The sequence below is a fragment of the Pogona vitticeps genome, chromosome 9 (assembly GCF_051106095.1).
Source record: "Pogona vitticeps strain Pit_001003342236 chromosome 9, PviZW2.1, whole genome shotgun sequence".
In the NCBI taxonomy this organism is placed as follows: domain Eukaryota; kingdom Metazoa; phylum Chordata; class Lepidosauria; order Squamata; family Agamidae; genus Pogona; species Pogona vitticeps.
Window position 1 is genome coordinate 5,165,054 of NC_135791.1, and position 19,250 is coordinate 5,184,303.

General features: G+C 44.5%; 2 long non-coding RNA genes across 2 annotated transcripts in view; one reads left to right on the top strand and one right to left on the bottom strand.

Annotated features, from left to right (window-relative positions):
• Positions 1-11,710, bottom strand: part of LOC144584237 (uncharacterized) — a 28,329-nt gene extending 16,619 nt beyond the window's left edge. The window contains exons 1-2 of the long non-coding RNA XR_013538364.1: positions 11,587-11,710; positions 9,550-9,665 (exon numbers count right to left, since the gene is read on the bottom strand). This is a non-coding gene — a long non-coding RNA (uncharacterized LOC144584237). The remainder of the gene's footprint in view (positions 1-9,549; positions 9,666-11,586) is intronic.
• LOC140702084 (uncharacterized) lies at positions 8,847-14,397 on the top strand. Its single transcript, XR_012081130.2, has 3 exons — positions 8,847-8,963; positions 10,597-10,711; positions 13,228-14,397. It is a non-coding gene; the product is annotated as an uncharacterized LOC140702084 (long non-coding RNA).
• The last annotated feature ends 4,853 nt before the right edge of the window (positions 14,398-19,250 follow it).

The following is a 19,250-nucleotide window of genomic DNA, read 5'->3' on the forward strand; positions in this document are numbered from 1 at the left end:
TAAAGCAAAAATTGCCAGAGGAAACATCGTTAAGCGAAACACGGTTCCCAAGCAAAGACAGCCATCTAATGAAATGGAGACCATTAAAAGACTCGTATAGCGAAGCAAGACCAAGCTGTCAAAAACATCGTAAAGCGAAAAACAGGGACCTAAAATTTAGCCGTTTTGCGAGGCAAGGTCCCTAACATCGTAAAGTGAAAATCACCCATAGGAAACATCGTTAAACGACACGCAAGATCGTTCCAAAAACCTCATCATAAAGCGAATTTGTCGTTATGCGAAGCAGTCGTCTTGCAAGGCACCACTGTAATAATTTTAGAACTACAGAGCTGTAAGGGACCCTGACTTATCCAACATAAACTACTATAATTTCAATAGAGGCTTTCGTCAAGAAAAAGAATGTTGGTTTGAGGTCCCCATGTAGAACCTCTCACTGGGGTTCAGTTCTGGACTTGAGTTATGGCCTTGAGGACGCTGCTGCAACACCAAAGAGTCTGTATTCCCAGACCTTGCCCAGCTACCAAAAAGGTTGGCATAGTAGGCTGTGTGCAATAAGGACAATGCCAGATTTGGGGGGTGTTAGCTAGAAACCTTGATTTGCTCTGTCCGTTATATAGCTGGGGTCATGTTACAGGCTACAAGGTATGCTATAAACCCTATACAATGCTGGCAAACTGTTGGCAACTCAGGACATTTCAGGGTCTGGAAATCCAATGAGAAGACAAGACTGAATTGAAAACGAGGAACACTAGGAAAAGTTGAAAGCCGTAGGAAAAGAGGAAGATCTAATATGAAATGCGCTGACTCAATAAAGGGAGGCACAGCCTTGGGTTTGGCAAGACCTCAGCAGCACAGCTAATGATGGGGGCTTCTGGGGGTGATTACTTCATGGGGGAGAAGTGACATGATGGCACATAATAACAGCAGTTAACATAGCTGACCGTGTGTGTGAGAGAGAGAGACAGACAGAGAGAGAGAGAGAGAGAGGGAGGGAGGGAAGGAACAAGGAACATGTATCAGAAATCCAGATTGGTCAATATCATGAACAGCTTATTAACACTAAGTAATAATGGGACACACAATAATGGTTTCAAGCTGGCAGGAAGCCAGATTTCAGTTGACTATCAGAAAAAAACTATTAACTGTTAGAGCAGTACGACAAGGGAACCCATGACCTCGGGAGGTGTTAACCCCTCCAACACTAGAGGCATGCAAGAGAATTTTAGACAACCGCCTGGCGGATATTATTTGATTTGTATTCCTGCTTTGAGCAGGGGGTTGGATTTGATGACCTTAAGAGGCCCCTTTCCAGCTCCATTATTCAATGACCCTATGAAGAGCTTACAAGAACTCGGCTCCCACCTCAAGCGCCAGGGTCGCAGCCCTGAAAGAAGAGCAGAAGCTGCCCTGCAGGGCTCAAGAGGGACCGCGCTCTATTGTTCCAAAGTCTGCTAGGAGGGAGGGGAAGGAGAACCACCATGGCCACTCTCTTCCATTTGTGCAATTATTTCCCTAGTTTCTTAAGCTCCGTACGCAATTTCAGGGCAGCATTTCACTGCTCCATCTGCTGCCTTTCTTTGCTACACAATGAAGAATTTGGAAATTAATTGATCCTGCTGGGCGCTGACTGGGTTGACATGGCAAACCTAACGGCTCCTAGACCGTGAAATCATTTGCCTGCAGTGCACCAACATCGCAGGCACGCAACAATTTGTGCAGTTTTGGGTAGGCACTGGGTGACAGGAGACCATTCCCTTTAAAAAGCTCAGAAATATTTTCAGATAAAACACACCCCAAAACAATGCAAACAGTTCTCCGCTGTTCATTAATTTAATGGGGTCTGTCCCAGGCTGTACGAAAGGAGGGGGTCTTCGGTGAGACAACCGGAGAATTAATGAATCTTCTCGTATGTTAATGGTACCCTTTGGTATATTCCACATAAAGATTTACTTAGGCGCAAATGACAGTGAGAAATTGCTGATGTAAGAGAAACGTCCATGCTAGAATCACTGGGGAATCATCATCCACAGCTGCCAGAGAATCTTCAGCAGTCACACACTGATGGAATGGCCCCCAGTGGGGAGGGGGAAGACGACAGGTTGCTTTTCGTCCTTCTTAATTCCCTCCCCCCCACGAAAAATGACAGCTTTTTATTTGCTTATGCCATAAATTCTCGGATAAAGTCTCAGATGCGCCTTGTGTTTACAATTGCAAGAATGAAGGTCCAAACTACGAGAACGATATCTGCACAGTATCAGCGGAGAGAGATGGGCAACATATTTTCAGAAAGCTGAAGATGATTGGACAAAAGGTATAGGCTAAAATCCTGTTGTATGGTTAGGCAAAGGGCGTAACGTTCACCTTTGAAAGGCCAAAAGTTAGAACTCTGTAGGCAGTATCCACTACACACTGAGTTGCAGAACTCAGTATGCAACAGATGATGCCTATGGAAAATTCTTAACTTACCTCAATTTACTGTTAAAAATTCCACCTTTTGTATAACTGCACAACAGGATTTTGGCCACTGTTTCCCTACAGAGATTCCTTAACTTACGTGAATTCACTGCTAAAAATTCCACCTTGTGTGTAACTTGGAGAGGGTTGACACAAGACCCCCTGACAGCCCCTAAGGTGAAAACTGCTACTCCTGGAGGTCTTTGGGTGCAAACCAGGCCTTTTAAATTGAGCTATTTAGTTGGGCAGTATTGTTTTAACTGCAACTCCAGAGTGGCCCTGGGGGTTGCAAAAAGGTCGGGGGGGCTAAAGTGTAATCCACAGGCTGACCTTGACCACCCATTGACCTAAACCAATGAGGGCAAGGATTCTTAACCCTCTCCCTCCTCCTTCTCTCACTTGCAATAGTAGTTACTCACCAAGTAAAACCAAAGCCTATCTCCTCTTCTCCCATTTTCTTTTCTCCCGTTTCTCATCTCAGTAGCTGCTTGTTTATTCTCAGTATAGCTCGAATTCACTTCCAAAGCCCCAACTGCCGATCAACTCATCACTGGCAATTTTGGAACCACAAGATGACAGTGCCCTTGGAACTGCGCTGCTAATAGGATCCAATCCATGGAGAGACAGCTGCCTCATTGATGCAGTGCTAGAACATTTGGCAAAGAGATTTTAGGCGCACCGTCGGAACAATAGCGTATGTTCTGGAGGCAGGAAAGGAAATCCACAGAATTAATGTATTTAGACATTTGAGGCTGGGAATATCTGCAACAAGGCAAGAACACTAATGGGTCTGTTTTTAAGAAAGCAAAAAGCAAATATGGGCTGAATCTGAAGCCATCTAAACATTTTGTGAAACCTTCAGCTTGGTCTCAGGCCAACTGATATGTTCAATAGGTTTATTAGCTATCATTTTCAGAGTTTGGGAGGAGTTATAAGTGATCAAGTTACCAATAACAAGTTACTTTACTTGGAAACAGAAGATAATGAAGTTAGTTTTCAAAGCTAGCATAAAAATTGGAACACCAAAGGAAAGGTGATATAGTGGTTCCTGGGAGTCCTAATTCTTTAGGAGGTGCCCTCTTATAGAGCATAATGTGCTGCAAAACTATGACTTCCAATATCCTCCATGCACAGGAGGGCCCAGCTCCCATTGGTCAACCACTCCCACCGTCACATGGCCAACCAGCAGGGCCTGGCCCTCCTGGGCACAGAAGATGCTGGGAGTTGTAGTTTCACTGCCTATGAGGTTCCATAAGGGGCACCTCCTGAAGAACGAGGACTCCCAGAAAGCACTGGATCAGCTTTCTCTTTTTTAAAGATTAAAACAGAAGACAAAGGCTGGAGAAAGCAGCTAGTAATGGGGGTGTCAAACAACCTGAAAACCTGTATCTGAGAAGGTGAAATCTAGACATCTGCAGATTGGTACTTATGTGCTGCGATTCTAAAAACTTTGATTGGGGAATTCTTGGGGAATTGCAGTCCAAAACCAGAAAAGAGCATGGCCCTACAAATGAACAAATTAGAACAACGCACCCAGAAGCAAACCCCACCCATAACTCTTTTTCTTCTATACAGTTCCACAGGCCAAAATAATCCCACGTCCTAATCTCTGAAAGACCATGTCTGGTCTTTCAACTCTCTGCTCCTTGCATCCTCTCCTTTACTGGCTGATAGATGCAATCGCACTGTTCTCCCAATATCATCCAAGAGGTGGACGACCCTTCTGAGATGGTGAACTGACCCCTTCGAACATCTCCATGGTCTTCTGACCCAGTGATCATGGTCTCAGCATCATTCCTGATGCTACCCACCTTTGTAGTTTCAAGGAGCTGCCCTGCTCTGCCCCTTCTACCTTCTATGAAGAATAACGTCCCCAAGCAGAGTTATGGGAATTGCAACACACAAATTCAAAGTCTTGACTGACAAAGACTCCATAACCCTCATGGACCCTCAACCCTCTATGGGGAAGGAAGCTGCACCTTCCGAGACAGAACGTCCGGTGTCTCCTTTCGATGAAGAGGCTGGACCTCCTCCCTGTCCACCAGAGCTAGGGGATATAAAGGATAAGCCTCAACATGAATGCCACCAGGAGGGCTTGGGTACAAGGAATGTCTCGTCGTGACTACTGTCTTCCTTGGAAAAGCAAAAGGTCTCATCGAGATTAGGCCTCAGGTGACATGAAAAACTTTAAGCAGAACAGCCTATACATGAACCTGAGATGGGAGCTCCAGAAGAGGCAGGTATACGAGAAGAGCTTGTGTTTGACTGATGTTCAGCGATGAGGGCAACCCATCTTCGCCTGCTTAAGTCTTGGGGCAGCCCAATCCTGCCTGTTGGATTTTTCTTCACTCTACACTAGCCCTTTTTGTGTCTTGTCTTGTCTGATTTGTACCTGCTCACTCTTAAGTGTCCAGTCAGGGGCTTTGGAAAAAAATTTCTTGCTGGAACGGAGTCTGCCTGGTACGACTTGACCTTGTACTGTTTTCCTGAACTCTGCCCTCGATTACCCTTTTCTGGGACATCACACTGCGGTTTCCTGTACAAACCCACCTCCCAGGCACTCCCAAGTCTGGAAAACTACATAAGCCTCCTACTCACATTGGTTTCTCTGTTTGAGGCCCATAGACTTGAATAATTCAGCCGGCAGCCCTCCTTCCCACCTTGTATTAGTAAACTTATTTTCTGCCGCCATGTGTTATTTATAAAGCCTTTCGTGCTACTTTATTTGCCGGCTGAGCCTGTTTGAGCCAAGAGGCCACAAGTAACCAGGAAGACGCCAAAGCAATGGGACATCTCAGGCATTTGTTCTTAATAGCTGGCGACGCCCCACGGCGGTGCTAGCTCCTCTGCACAGTCCTGTCTCCCTGAAGTTAATGTTAAGGTCTTTTAAGGGTCACAAGAAGTAAACCTTTTGAGGTAACAGCCAGCTGGAGCTGGAAGAGTCGCAACGCAAGTGCCCCCAGGGAAACTCACATGCAGGATGTGACGGAAAGCCCGCTCTCTGTCTCGCACTCCCCAGCAAGAGATTCACAGGATACCACCTCTTTCCTTTTTCTGGGAAAAATGGAGACAGTCTAAATCAGAGGTTGGGAAAATGGCTTCCTTTTAGACAACGAGACATTCCCAGGAGATATATCTAGTGGATCCAATCAAGCTTGAAGTGTACAAAGGCCACACTTTCCCCACCTAATGAAGCCACTCTAGAGACTGGTGGATTGGCTGTTTTCAGAAAAAGCAACAGCACACAGTTGTAGGGAAAACAGAATCCATGTTTATATCAGGGTACTAAGCAGATTGTTGGACATATTTAAAACCAAAGTGCAAACTGGAAGACAAAAAAAAACCTCTCAAAAGGTATGTTTTTAAAGCACTACTTGTTTACAGTAAAGGAGACAACACGTGAATCTTCCAATCATCATAATCATCTTTGAACTGCAGAGCTGGAAGGGACCCTTATGGATCATCGAGTCCAGGAGGCCCAGCGGGGAATCAAACTCCCGAAGTGCTTAAACCATAGAGATATTGGCTAAATAGATTTAGAGGGTTACTTTTGGAGCTACAGTTCCAGACATGCTTTTCTTTCTGTAGTGCACTCTTGAAGTTACAGCACAAAAGCAAGAAACAAAAAACTTTGGGGTACCGGAAACCTTCACCCCCCCTCCCACTATCCCGGTCTTCCTGTGTTGAGGAGATTTTAAGGGTAACAGCCCTGGGGGCATTTTCTGCCTTTCCCAGCTCTTTTTCATCTCTCAGTTCTGGTCTGCAGGCAGCCACCGAAGGGATGCTCCTGTCGCCTCCAGCCATTTGTCATCATTAACTCCACGGTGAAGGCTATTTGGAGCAGAGCACAGGAAGATGAAGCTCTCTTGGGAATGCACCTGCCCAAAGGTCAACTTCCAGCCCATCGTGAGCCCACCCGAATCTCTAGCAGCTGGCGCCCTGAAGTCAGCCGTTCTCACTGCCTCGTCTCTGGTGGATGCTTCCTCCATCTCATCCTATGCGAAAGGATGGCTTCCTCTCTACACGGTGCACCAAACCTCAGCTTCCTTCCTGCATCTGCAGGCTTAATTTTTTTTTTTGGCAGGGGGTGAGGAACAGAAAGCAACCAGCAGCCAATGTTTTCTTTGCTCCTGCAGCTAAAACCTACACTACATTTGTTGTCATGAATCACAATGTACATACCTAAGAAATATCAGTGGGCAAAGAATGTAAATCCTTTAAGAATCTCTTTTTTCCCCCCTTTCTTTTTCTTTTTAAAAAAGAAAAGGGACAATCAGACTCATACTCTTTAAGGATTCACAATACATTCGGAAGTATATGGGCGTTTGCCAACCGAAAACTGAAAAAAACCAAGTGATATACATTTAGCCATGTTCGTCTGCTTCAGAAAAGTCATGAGTTTTTATATCTTGCTTCGATCATTAAACCAAACGGAGATCGTAGCCAAGAAATTGGAAGAAGACTAAGACTGGGAAGGGCAGCAATGAAGGAACTGGAAAGGATCATCAAGTGCAAAGATGTGTGTCACTGGAGGAACTAAGACAAGATTTTTCATGTTCATGTATTTCCGATCACCATGTACGACTGTCAAAGCTGGACAGTCAAGAAAGCTGACAAGGGAAAAAAAATTGATTCATTTGAAGTGGCAACCTTCACAGCTGGAAAAATGGTGCCCAATGGGCACTCAGCCTCGTGTGCACACGTGTGAATGCACAAAGACACATACACTGCTCCAGATCTCTGAGATGGGGGAGGCATCAAGTCTGCCCAATTCTGGAGGGGATGCAACTTGCGAGTAGAGGATGCAAACATCCCCAGGTGAATCCCAACATTTTGTGGTGGAGCCAAGGGAACAATTCTGCCTGAAGCCCTGGGAAATTACCATCACTTGCCCATAATGTCAGCTGTAAAAGTTGGCAATAGAGTGATAGAGGGACCAAAGGTTTTTACTGGAGATGGGCACAAACTGGCTCGTCCCAGTTTGTCCAAGTTCGTAAAGGTGATATCTCAGGTACTGCTGTTCCCCTCCCCTACCTCTTCAGCCGATCAGCCACTCACCAGGTTTATCTCGCTCATTTTTCCCACCTCTTCAACTAATCTCCCAGTCACAAGCAAGAGCACAGACTTCTCAGCTCCGCCCCTTTGTCTGATTGGGAGATCAGCCAAGAGGGCGGGGCAGAGAAGCCTGAGCTGTTGCCGGTACTGGGAGATCTGCTGAAGGGGGTCTGGAAGCTAGCACGTGAGTGGCTGATTGAGCCAAAAGAGGCAGGGGAGGGGAGCAGCAGCACCTGAGATGCCACCTTTACGAACCTGGACAAGCTGGGACGAACCGGTTCATGCCCATCTCTAGTTTTTACTCAGCATAAAGCACCTTCCTATTCCTGTGTTGTGAAAGATTTGGGAGATGGGGATGTAGTTAGGTCCATCAGACCCTTAATTTTGTCTCCGAGGTGCAGGAGCCAGAAAACTGGTGTTTATCTCTCCCTTACCCCCATCTCAGCAATTATTTTGGACCGAGAGTAAACAAGTTGGAACGCGACAAGAAAGAAGCACCTTCAGAACTGCATGTCTCCATCCAGTCAGACCGTACATAAAAGTTTTGGATCATCCTGGAGAACAGCAAAGCATTGTGTGATTGATTGACACAAGACATTTGGCAGGGATCCAACCATATTGGCAGGGGGAGGAATGTAGAAACGGGAGCGATGAGCAATTTCATGATAGGGGAACGGCACTGGAGCACAGCGCGGGAGCTGTCGGTATCCAAAAGATGAACAGAAAATAACAACACAAATTTGCCTGGGCCACCAGTAAATTCTCTTGCTTTTGTGAATGAAATGTTTCCTGGTAGATTTGGCAAGAAATATCCTTAGCTGCATCTTAATCACTCCTTTGGATGCTCAGTTCTCCAGGCAATGAGACATTTTAGAGGCATCGTTTTAGAAGAAGAGTCTCTTCTAAGAAGGTAACACTAGAAAGAAAATATTCTGCCAGATTCTGATCTGGCCAGATTCTGTTTAGAATGTAACACCTTCCAACTAATGAGAATCAGAGTACAGAAAGGGAGACACAGAAAGATCCTTACCCAAAGGATGTGAAGACTGGGGACATATTTGTGTGTCCTCCTAGCTGATCCTTCTGCTCTGGGAACGCTATTAGATTGACCTTGGAAAACCCTGAATATAATTTATTCAGAAGTGGTTTATTCTGAAGGCTCCCTGGGACAGTGCAGTTTGCACAAAGCCATACAAGCCAGGGAGGAGATTTAAGTTTACAAAAGCCCAGGGGAAGGGTCGGAAAAAGCAAAGCACAGGGTGCTGCTTATATACCACCCCATAGCACTTAAAGCACTCTCTGGACAGTACAAGTTAATTATGCCAGCTACCCATTTCTCTCCTTCCAGCACAACCATCTCCACATCATATCAAGTCTAAACTTCACAAACCGGCAAAAAAGGAAACTGATGTTTGATCAATGCAGGATAGATGGCTCAGTCTGGACCTGATGTGGTAAGCAAGTTGGCAGGGGAAGGGTATTCCTCTCCAAATATGATGTCCAAACTTGTATTATCAGCAGCATGAGCACTGATGTGTTTGTATGCACACACTTCATAGCACTGGCTAGAGATGGGCACGAACCGCCAGTTCGTTTTTTATCCGAACAGGCGTTTGACACTTCCCAGCCCCGCCTTCTCCAGCAGCTACCCACTCAGAGGCAGCACCCAGAGGAGGCGGGGCAGGGAAGCTGGGGCCTCCGAGTGGGCGCCTGCCAGAGGAGGCAGGGCCGGAAAGCACCAAACACCTGTTTGGACAAAAAGCTGGGTTCATGCCCATCTCGAACACCGACCCCTGGCGGTTCTACTTCCCAGCATCATCCCTGGCATCATCCCCTTCAACCAAGAAAAGATTTACATGCAGAAGAGGGGCAGTAAGGACAACCCCTCGATTATTATTTTTTTAAAAGAAACAATCCACAAAATTGACCTGAACGGAGAACGGGCCAATGAAAGAAAGCTGCTAGGATAGAAAGCACAGTCACGTATTTCCCAAAAGTGTCAGAAATGTGTTTGTTTTTTAATGCAAAACAGGTACTTACGGAGTAGCTGGCTTTGAAGTCTAAATAAGTCCTGCCCAGAATCATGCCCGTGCCCAGTTCATCACTGATTGGCAATGAGATGTGCCGCCACCAACCTTCACCGCTGTCGGGAATACCTGCAACAAGTAAGAATAAGCAGAGAGAATATGTCTGAGTGTAGTTAATTTTTACCCTTACTGTGGGCACTGGGGTGGCCTTTCCAGTCTAGGCGTTAATGAGGGCAGGGTGAGAATCTGACCGCCATCCTTTAAGGCCTTTTCTGCAGCTAGTAGAGCTGTCCTGGTGCACCCCTCTAGTAAAGGATACATCGTCAATCCTGAAAGGAGAGGCAATTCATCTTTAAACAAGTTCCAGCTTTTAATTAAAAAAAAAATTAAACCATTCTCCAACACGGCGAGTAGACTTCCAGCTCTTTCCAGTTCAGCATCTTTCCCTTTTCCCCCCTTTCATTTTGAGGGATTCACTATGCCTCTCTACGGATCTCAAGGGGAAAGCAATCTACCCATGGAACCCGTTGCGAAAAATACAGATACAATTTCTTTGCCATGACATTGGGGCAAGACATCCAGGTTCGTGGACAGCTTCAGGCTGACTGGGTGTTGCTCCTAGCTTATAAAGCATATAATTCTTACTCCTATTGGACCATACAGTGGTTGTTATTTCTGTTGCATTTTTTGCAAACTTGCATGCTGCCTTTAGCAGGTTTGGGTGGAAGGGACCTCTATGGGCTGGGATGACTGTCAATCTATCCAGCACTAACCAATCATTCCTCCCTTGCCTCTGAATTCAAAAAGAACCCCGCCTCTCTGCTGAGACCTTTCCCCCTCTCTTTAGTGTGTTGGAAGCAGTAATTCTATTGAAACGTGTTGCTGAAAGCAGTTATGTTTGCCAGTTTGATGCTTGATAGGTTCAATTGTAATGATACCTTTTATTCTTTTTCCTACTAATATCTCAGAGTGGGCTAGTGAGATTGTAAGCGCCAGTTGACGAGAAAAAGGACTGGAGTACTGTGGGGAACACGAAGTTATTCTGCTCTGTGAATTTCAGCATTTCTGCAGCGCAGCTAGCCAAATTGAACCAGAAATTCAAAACTCTGCAACAATTTGAACCAAAAATCTCTTAAGCCCGAGGCAGAAATGTCACTCCTTCCCAAACACCAGAGGTAATGCTCTTTTTTTTTTCTCCAAAGTTTAAGTCAGTGGATTTTTCACCTCCTTCAAGCGTAATTGCTCTTATTAAGTAATTGGCACTCCATTGCTTTGGCACCAAATGTATGTTTTGTTCGGCTTGTTTAAAGAAACATCTTAAGTACAAAGAACTGCCTCGCTCTGTACGGTGCTGGTTTCCATGGGAGTGCCACTTAAATAAAGTCATTAAGTAAATGAATCTATTCCCCCAGCTCCCAGGAAGCTAAAAAGCAATCATAAAAGGCACACCGTCTATTACCCGAGTGGAGTAGGATGGGTGGTTTTCCTTACATGGTGCGGAAGCCATGTTGATTGGCCTCACCCTGCCAGGTCTTGATGCAAAGCCAATTACAGAAATTACTTTCAAGAAGGTGTCAATAAGAACTAGCACCCTCAACCCATTAAAGGCATCTTAGCAAATGCACTGCAAAGCCTCCAAAGCGGTTAAAATGATCTCCTAACACTAGTGGTTAGCACTTTCCTTCTTGAAACATGAGGACCTATTTCTACGTATAAGGAGGAACTCTTATGGATACGTAGGCAGGTAGGTTTATCCTGAATTAAGACTTGCCCTCCCTCAAGTTTTTTAGACCTACTTTCATTTAAAGTTGCTAAATACCTGCAGGAAGAAAAACTGGATGTCTGTGACCCGAACTGCACCCTTTACAAGAAATATGTGGTTCCCAAATTTGCAAGGGTCTCTCACTGCTTCCTCAAATGTACACTTAAGTCCTCTCCATAATGCACACCCACACCCCTCCACTTGCTCTCCCCAGCCCTAGCTTAAGCTCCATGGTTTGTCATGAGGCAGCTCCTGGCGTCCATTTCCACCAGCTAAAAATAATAATACCTGCGTGGCTTGCAGGGTTTCTGTTTGCCCAAACCGGCGGCCATCTTCTCGCCCCCACCTGAGCGACAAGAACCGATCTGAGCATGCTCCGTGGGAGCCTTTTCTCCACCCAGGGAACTTCTCCTTTCCACCACTAGGTGGCGAAAGAAATAAAAATGATAGGTTTTACCTCACGATTTATCTATTTTATTTTAAATATTTTTTTTACTCCGCCTTTCTCCCCAAGGCGGTTTCCATCATTAAAAGAACAATATCTGAAGCTAAAAACAGTAAGCATGCAAATACTAAAAAAGGATCAAATGCCACACTAAAAAAACGGTAAAATACCAAAATACCTTCAAAGCAGTAAAGTACAACCCTCCATTTAAAAAAAAACACACACTTTCAGATAGTCAGACATTGAGGGAAAACAGTCATCTGTACTGCCAAAATCACAGTACTCAGCTTAGTGTGTGTGTATTTATTTAGTTAATTATTTAATTTCTACTTTGCCTTCCTCTCTGTAAAGGGACTAAAGGCAGTTCACAAATGGTTTAAAAACACAAATATTGAAACCATTATTTTTACACATTTTTTTAAAAAAAGAAATCACACTGTTAATAAACAAATGAAACATACATCTTAAAACTGCAGAGCCGGAAGGGACCCCCAAGGACCATCAAGTCCAGCCCCTGTCCAGGAGGCACTGTGGGGGGAATCGAACCCCTAACCTCTGGCTCCACGGCTCTAAACCACTGAGGTATCCAGCTATCCTTTAATAATATCTTTTCATTATAACAATCATTACCATCATCCTCTTGGAACTGTAGAGCCGGAAGGGTCCCTATGGCTCACCAGCTCCATAATTAAGAGGCACAAAAAAACCCCTCATTAGATAAAATCCAGAAAAGCATTTGATAACATCTCAGAGCTGTGAGACAAACTCAGTGGAAATGGTGTTTTACTTTCACTACCAGAGTTCCCCAGTTGTTGGTGTAACTAACAGATAACATTTTCTAGTTACTTTATAAACAGCCATTTATAGACATTTTGATAGGGCATTTCTTAAAAATGTTTTGTGCCTTTCAGTCCTACGGTTTTGGGAGGTGCGGTTCAAAAGATGGAAGGTTTCCGAGCTCTGAGTCTGATCCTGATCTTCTCGTGGTCTGCCACTCCTGGAATCCAGCACCAAAGGTTATGCCATTGTGTTGCATGTTTCCGGGAACAGAGCCCTGATGTCTGAGCAGCGCACCAAAGAAATCCAGTTGCAAACTAGCGCTAAGGCTATGCCTTGCCTGAACCTGGCAGCACGTGGTTTTTTGTTGTTGTTATCATTGTTTTGCTCCTGTCCCAGCCGTTCAAAGGTCCTTGTGAACTCCAGAGCCGTAGAGTTGCCTTAACATTTCAAGAGCCTGCAAAGTTCAAGGGGGTGTATGAGAAAGAGGGACAGCAGGGCCCACTGGTTGGAGCCTGGGTTGTCTCTCCTCGTTGCATGCAATTTTTGATCCTTTCCATCTCTTTTAAGCTTGCTCTCACCGGGACAGCAGGGAATAACAGACTCCCGATGTAGACTTTAGGGAGTAGGCGGCAGAGATGATGATGAATGTCTGCAGCGTTATGGAACTCGCTGAAATACACACTTCTTTCTTCCCCCTCCCTTAGGACTCTAACAAGACCTCCTGAGAGTTACTCCTTGAAAAGTCACAGAACTATCCAACGCGGAACAACTTGCCAGAATTTGGAAGAATTTTCCTGGAACCGAAATGGAAAAATATATATATATATATTGCCTGGGGAATAGAATCCACCTTACCTTTCTCCCTGTCTTCTCAATAAACTTCCTAGGAGTTTCTAGTAGCAGTCTTACTATCGATTCATTGCTTCTGTTACTCCAGGAAAGATTCCTGGTTGCTGATGGATCTGTTGTTTATTGAAAATGAATATAACTTTGAGGACTTTTTTGTTCTGTGAAGCTTCAACCTTTGAGTGTTTGCTGGGGAAAGAGGTGTTTATGAGTAGAGACTGTTTGTATTTTTGTTCTTATGTTTTTAATGGTTGTTCATCCTATATTAATATGTAGGATTATATACTGTATTATACATTTGTCCAATACAGCTCAGTGAATTGTAGCACCAGAGATTAGGAGATCAATTTCCCCAATGTGCCTTCTGAAAGACGAATTAGCCTGTGCAGTTCAGGGCACGCTTCACGGTCACAGAGAGCGACCAGAAATTAGGACAGATAAACCCAGAAAACCCTGGGAAGGGTTAACACACCTCAACATTTACTTGGTGACCTACAGTTACTGTATGTATTTAATGCTGTGCTAATATTCTATCTATTTTGGTCTTGTCTATAACCTTTAAGGGTCAAACTAGACCTGAAAGAGAATAAATGTTCTCTATGTGTCATCCATTTTTCATTCCACAAAGAGGAGGAAAAATATAGTACTACATTGGCAATGCAGGCTTGGAGAATCTGGAAGTTGTCGTACAAAAAACTAACTTTTCTGAACTCTGGTTGAAGTGCTGGGTTTCATGCGCTGAGATCAGCCTGCAACCTCGCAGGCTGCCTTTGGTAGGTTTGGCTGGGAGGGACCTTTGTGGGCTGGGATGACCGCCAGTCACTAAGAGCTCTAACCAATAGTTCCTTCCCAGCCTCTGATTTCAAAGAGAGCCCCGCCTCTCTGCTCTGTGTCTCTTTTTCCCCTCTTCTCGGTCTGTTGCAAGCAGTTAGTCTGTTGCGGCCTTTGCTCAAAGCAGTCATGTTTTGTTAGTTTGCTGTTCGATCCGTTCAGAATTGTAAGTAAAGCAAAGGCTTTACTTTATACTATCAAAGTCTCAGAGTGAGTTATTGAAATTGTGCCAGTTGATGACAAAAGGGAGTGAACTAAATTGGGGGACTTAAACCTAATTCTGCTCCATAAATCCCTGCATGTGTGATGTGCAACTAAAGGAATTTAACCAAAATTTAAAACTCTGCAACGTAGATCAACTTCCATATGTGGTCCACATGTTCCACTATCTTGGTTTGGTTCTCTAGGCTGGCTTCTTCGCTCTTCCTTTCCTCTCTTTCTCTCTCTGTCTTTCACGTTCGCTCCTTTAGCTCTGCTAAGATAAACACCGCTCTGGCAGAAATCCCTTCCAGCAGAACTTTTGGGCTGGCCTCCATCAAAAACGACGCCAAAGGAGCTTCCCTTGACAAGGCAAGCAACATGGAACCCTTGTTGACTGATGCCAATAATGGCGCGCAGGAGAGCAAAGGCTGACGAAGCCTCCAGCCTCTCAGAGGAAAGGGTTACACAAACACAGGCTTTAACTTCCCTTAATGAATGGCCGTGTAGCAGGGGTAATGGAAACAAATTGGTGTCGGGTTAAGGGAATACTGAAGTGACCTCTAGCTACTGGCTTAATTGCTTTTCGTTTTTCTTGGCCGCTGGATATATATGAGCTTGTCACAACACAGCCTGCACTTGAGAAAAGTCCCTTTATTCCATAGAAAATCAATTTGGACGTTATATATCCCAGTCTCATTCCGGGGTGTTTGGTTATAAGATCTATCGGAAAGGAAATAGGGTGGCAAAACCTGTCTCCGGCACCGTTTTCAAACGGGAGGGCTCGTAACTCAAAGGTTAAGTACAGGCGCTGTACACACAACGCAGACCCTCTTAGAAGCCTTCAAGGGCAAGCTAGGAGATATTCCTTACACCTCTCAAGAAGGGCAAATTTTCACATGGGTTGTATTGGTTCATCACAGCACCTGATTTTTTCCCCTCATCTCCATATATCGCATTTAGCGTGCTTTGACTTTGTGACTGGCTATTGAAAGGCAACCATAGGCTCAGTTTGCAAACCTCATGAGGTGTGTTACTTCTGAGGAAATCCCATTTTAGGAAGGGGAAGCAACATGTCTTACTTACAACAAAAACCAAAGAGTGGAAATTACAAGATCAGAAAGCGGTGGAAATCTTCCAAAATGACATGGATACATCAGAAGCATTCCTAGCAGGCTCATCTTTATTCTCCACAGAGATTCAGATTCATTTTCTCTCCCACACCCAAGACAGGGCAGAACAATACATGAAAGGGTCCATGTAACAAACATTTAAAGCTCCTATATTATAGGATACATAATATGGGCGTATTATGACAATGCCTTTTGCAGCTAAATGAAGCTGGGAGGATGCTACTCACTTTCTAGTGTTTGTATGTTTATTTGTTTGTAAAATATTTTTACCCTGCCTTTCTCCTTAAAAAGAAGCCAAGAGAGCTTACCTGAGTAGAAGACAATATTTAAAAGTTAAAAACAGTAAGTATACAAATATTACAAAAGCATCGATCAAATACCACACTAAATCCATAAACAAAATCAATACCAAAGATACATTCACGGCAACAAGGCATAATGATCCATTAAAAAAAAAACAACGACCTCCCTTAGACTGCCCATCACTAGGGAAAAGCCGGCCTAAAGAAAAAGATCTTTATCGTGGAAGGACAGCAAGGATGGGGCCAGCCTGGTCTCCAGTGGGAGGGAGTTCCAGAGGCTGGGAGCAGCCACAGAGAAGGCCCTCTCCTGTGTCCCCACCAAATGTTGAACTGGGCTAGTGTTGGACTAGGATTTGGGCCACTGGACTGTTCTGGTCCATGAAGCTGAGATGGTGGCTCCATTTCCTGCCTTGAGCAGGGAGCTGGATTGGATGGCCTTGATCGGCCCCCTCCAACTCCACGATTCTAAGGTCCTCGTATACCTTGCAAGGCTGTTTTGAGGATAAAGTAGGGGTCTTGGGCTCATCACTGTGGAGAAAAGATGAAAAGCACCTCATAGATGTATAAGTGTGCTTGTGTGAGAGTCGGTATCTCATGCAGTCACTATGGCAACGAAAGTCGTGCTCTGTGTTATTTCATCTGACACGCGAGCGGGCGCACACATTTCTTATGAAACCAGTGTAAACCCCTGGGGAGGAAGGCAAACTTTCCACACAACTTTCTCATTTCTATCCATTTCCCCCGCCAGAATTTCCTATTTCTTCTCTTGCTCGCCTCCTCTCTCGGTTTGCATCCCTCAAATCCCCGGAGCAGAAATGAGATGAGAAGAAACTCAATCCCACTTTTTTCCCCCTTGTGCTGCTTGGGGAGCCATTGTTTCACTGAAGAACTACCTTTTTCCGTTAGGAGATGAACAACTTCCCCCCCCCTTTTTTTTTTCTCGTGCAAACTTTTCGGTTGGCAATTGGTTTTTATTAAAAGGTGCAGACCGGACGTCTCCGAGGAACGATGGCAACGCCATCTCGGAGCAGCCTGCTTTTCGCACCATCCGAGTGACTTAATGGAGAAGAATGAGGCTTGCAAAGCCCTATGAAAAATACAATCCTCATAATCCTTGGATTGGTTCAAACAATCAAAAAAAAGCTGGGCTATTTTGTTTATTTACTATGTCCTTCTGCTGGCAGGTCTGTAACATAGTACAGAGGAACCTAGCACCATAGACAGCAAACAAAAGCAACTTTTTATTTAGTGAAACCATGGAAATTGCTGAGATAGGATAACGCTTTTCAAATACTTGCAAGGTCATTCTGCAGAGGAGGGACAGGATCTGTTCTCGATCATCCCAGAGTGCAGGACACGTAATAATAGGCTCAAGTTACAGGAACGAAGACTTAGCTGAATATCAGGAAAAACTTCTTAACTGTTAAAGAAGTACGATGATGGAAACCATGACCTCAGGAAGTAGTGAGCCCTCCAGCACGTTCAAGAGAAAACTGAGCAACTATCTGTCAGATCTGCTTTGACCTGGATTCCTGCCTTGAGCAGCGAGTTGGACTCAATTGCCTTCTAAGCCTTTTCCAATTCAATTATTACTTGATCCTATAATTCTAAGCTCTGGTGCAAACCTGAGACACTAGGCTATCTATCTGACTTTCCAGTTTTGAAAAGTTTGAAGGCCGTTTAGGGCAGATTTCTCTAAACTGAATTGCTCCTCTCACTCCCTGGACAGTTATTTGGGGCAAATTCAGATTTGGAAAATCTCTCAGGCGAAAACCCCTCTCATCTTGCAGCCCCCATAACTTTGGACCCTTTCAAGTTCTCACTGGCTCTTTATTTACATACTTATTTATAGCATTGCATATTGCTATTAACTCCAAGTGGTTTTCAGCCGTGGAATGAGTAGCTGAAAAGGATGAAATCCTTAGAAACTGTTCCTTAAAAATTAGGGATAAATTGGTGAGATGCACAATCTGGAAAACACCTGGCTGAACAGGTGAGCCTTAAATTTATAGCTAATGTGTCCATCATACTATCTCCAGCTATCTGAAATAGACATTTTCTGTGTCTAGCCAAGGCAATTCTGGTTAATGGTTGTCATTTCCTGATTTCGTCCTCCCTCTTCTCCACCCCAAGAGCTCTCTCAACTGTTGGCCAGAGAAAGAAGAGAGGGAGAAGTGTGTTTTTAAAGCTTCGTTAAATGCCTGTCATAATTCGGCGCTTATAACCAAAAGCAGTGTTGCACAATTATCCAAATCCAGTGGCTTCGAATTGTAGAGTGGATACAGGGCCTCCTGTAACATCCTCCTTCTGTATTTCGAATCTCCTTCATATTGAAAGCCATCATTTAAAAGGATGAGTTTGGGCCACATCCTTTCTTTGTGGCATGCTCACTCGTTATGCGCATAGGTGGAAACTAGAACGGAAGAGAATTCAGACATGCACCTCTATCACCACCAATGGAAAAAGGGCACCATCTGGTGTGATCCTGATGATTGTGCCGCCTGTTTGTTTTAGATGCCTGTGGGCGGATAGGTTTTCCTTGCTCTTAACCATAGTTTGATCAGAAACGGTGAGCAAATGCATTGAGCGCTTTAAGCTGCCTTTGACTTCCCCTAATTTGCTTTCCAACCTCTTTAGTGCTCTGATTTATTGCTCGTTCCACATGCCACCCGCCTGTCTTCCCCGATCCCCACAAACTGCTTCTCAGAAAGGCTTTCCAAGAGGCTTCCTCCCTCTCCATTTTCTTGGCCTTTCGTAGAAATGCTACTGGAGATAGACAGCCTCAGCTGAATGCCTTGCCAGACCGGAACGGGTGCCATTTCAGTTCCCGTAAAACGCAAGGATTCCAAACTCAGCAACATGCAAATCAGGAATACTGAATGTTGATTTAAAAAAAAAATGAAGTGGAATGCAACCTAACCTCCAGATTCCCTGAGCCAGAGTTGCAGGGAGCAAAATCAAATGCAATCATATAAGAAAGAGAAAGCATATCCCAGGGGTGGGTGGCTGGCTATCCATATTCTTCCACCTATGTTGGAAATGAGATAATGGAGGTGGGGGGTTCAGTGCAAGTACGCTGGTCAGGGAAGTTTAACTGACCGCACTTGACCACAGTTGCTGGTCATTTTGGTTAGTAGGTACGACACAGAAACATGGAGAAATCAGCTACAGACTCGGTACCCTCAATTAAGCACACAATATCTAGCTCTTTCTGTAGTGTCACTCTAGATGCATCTCTAAGTAGAAATAAGGTATCACTCACAGTTATAATCAGTAGTTGCAAGAGAGAAGCTGAATAAGCATATATTAAGCAAACCGGTTGTCTGAATTGTATTTTGAATGTTTTCTACCAACACCTACCATAACTGGAGTTCAATTTACCTATGTAGGTGAATTCAATTCACAGAAACCTCCCAT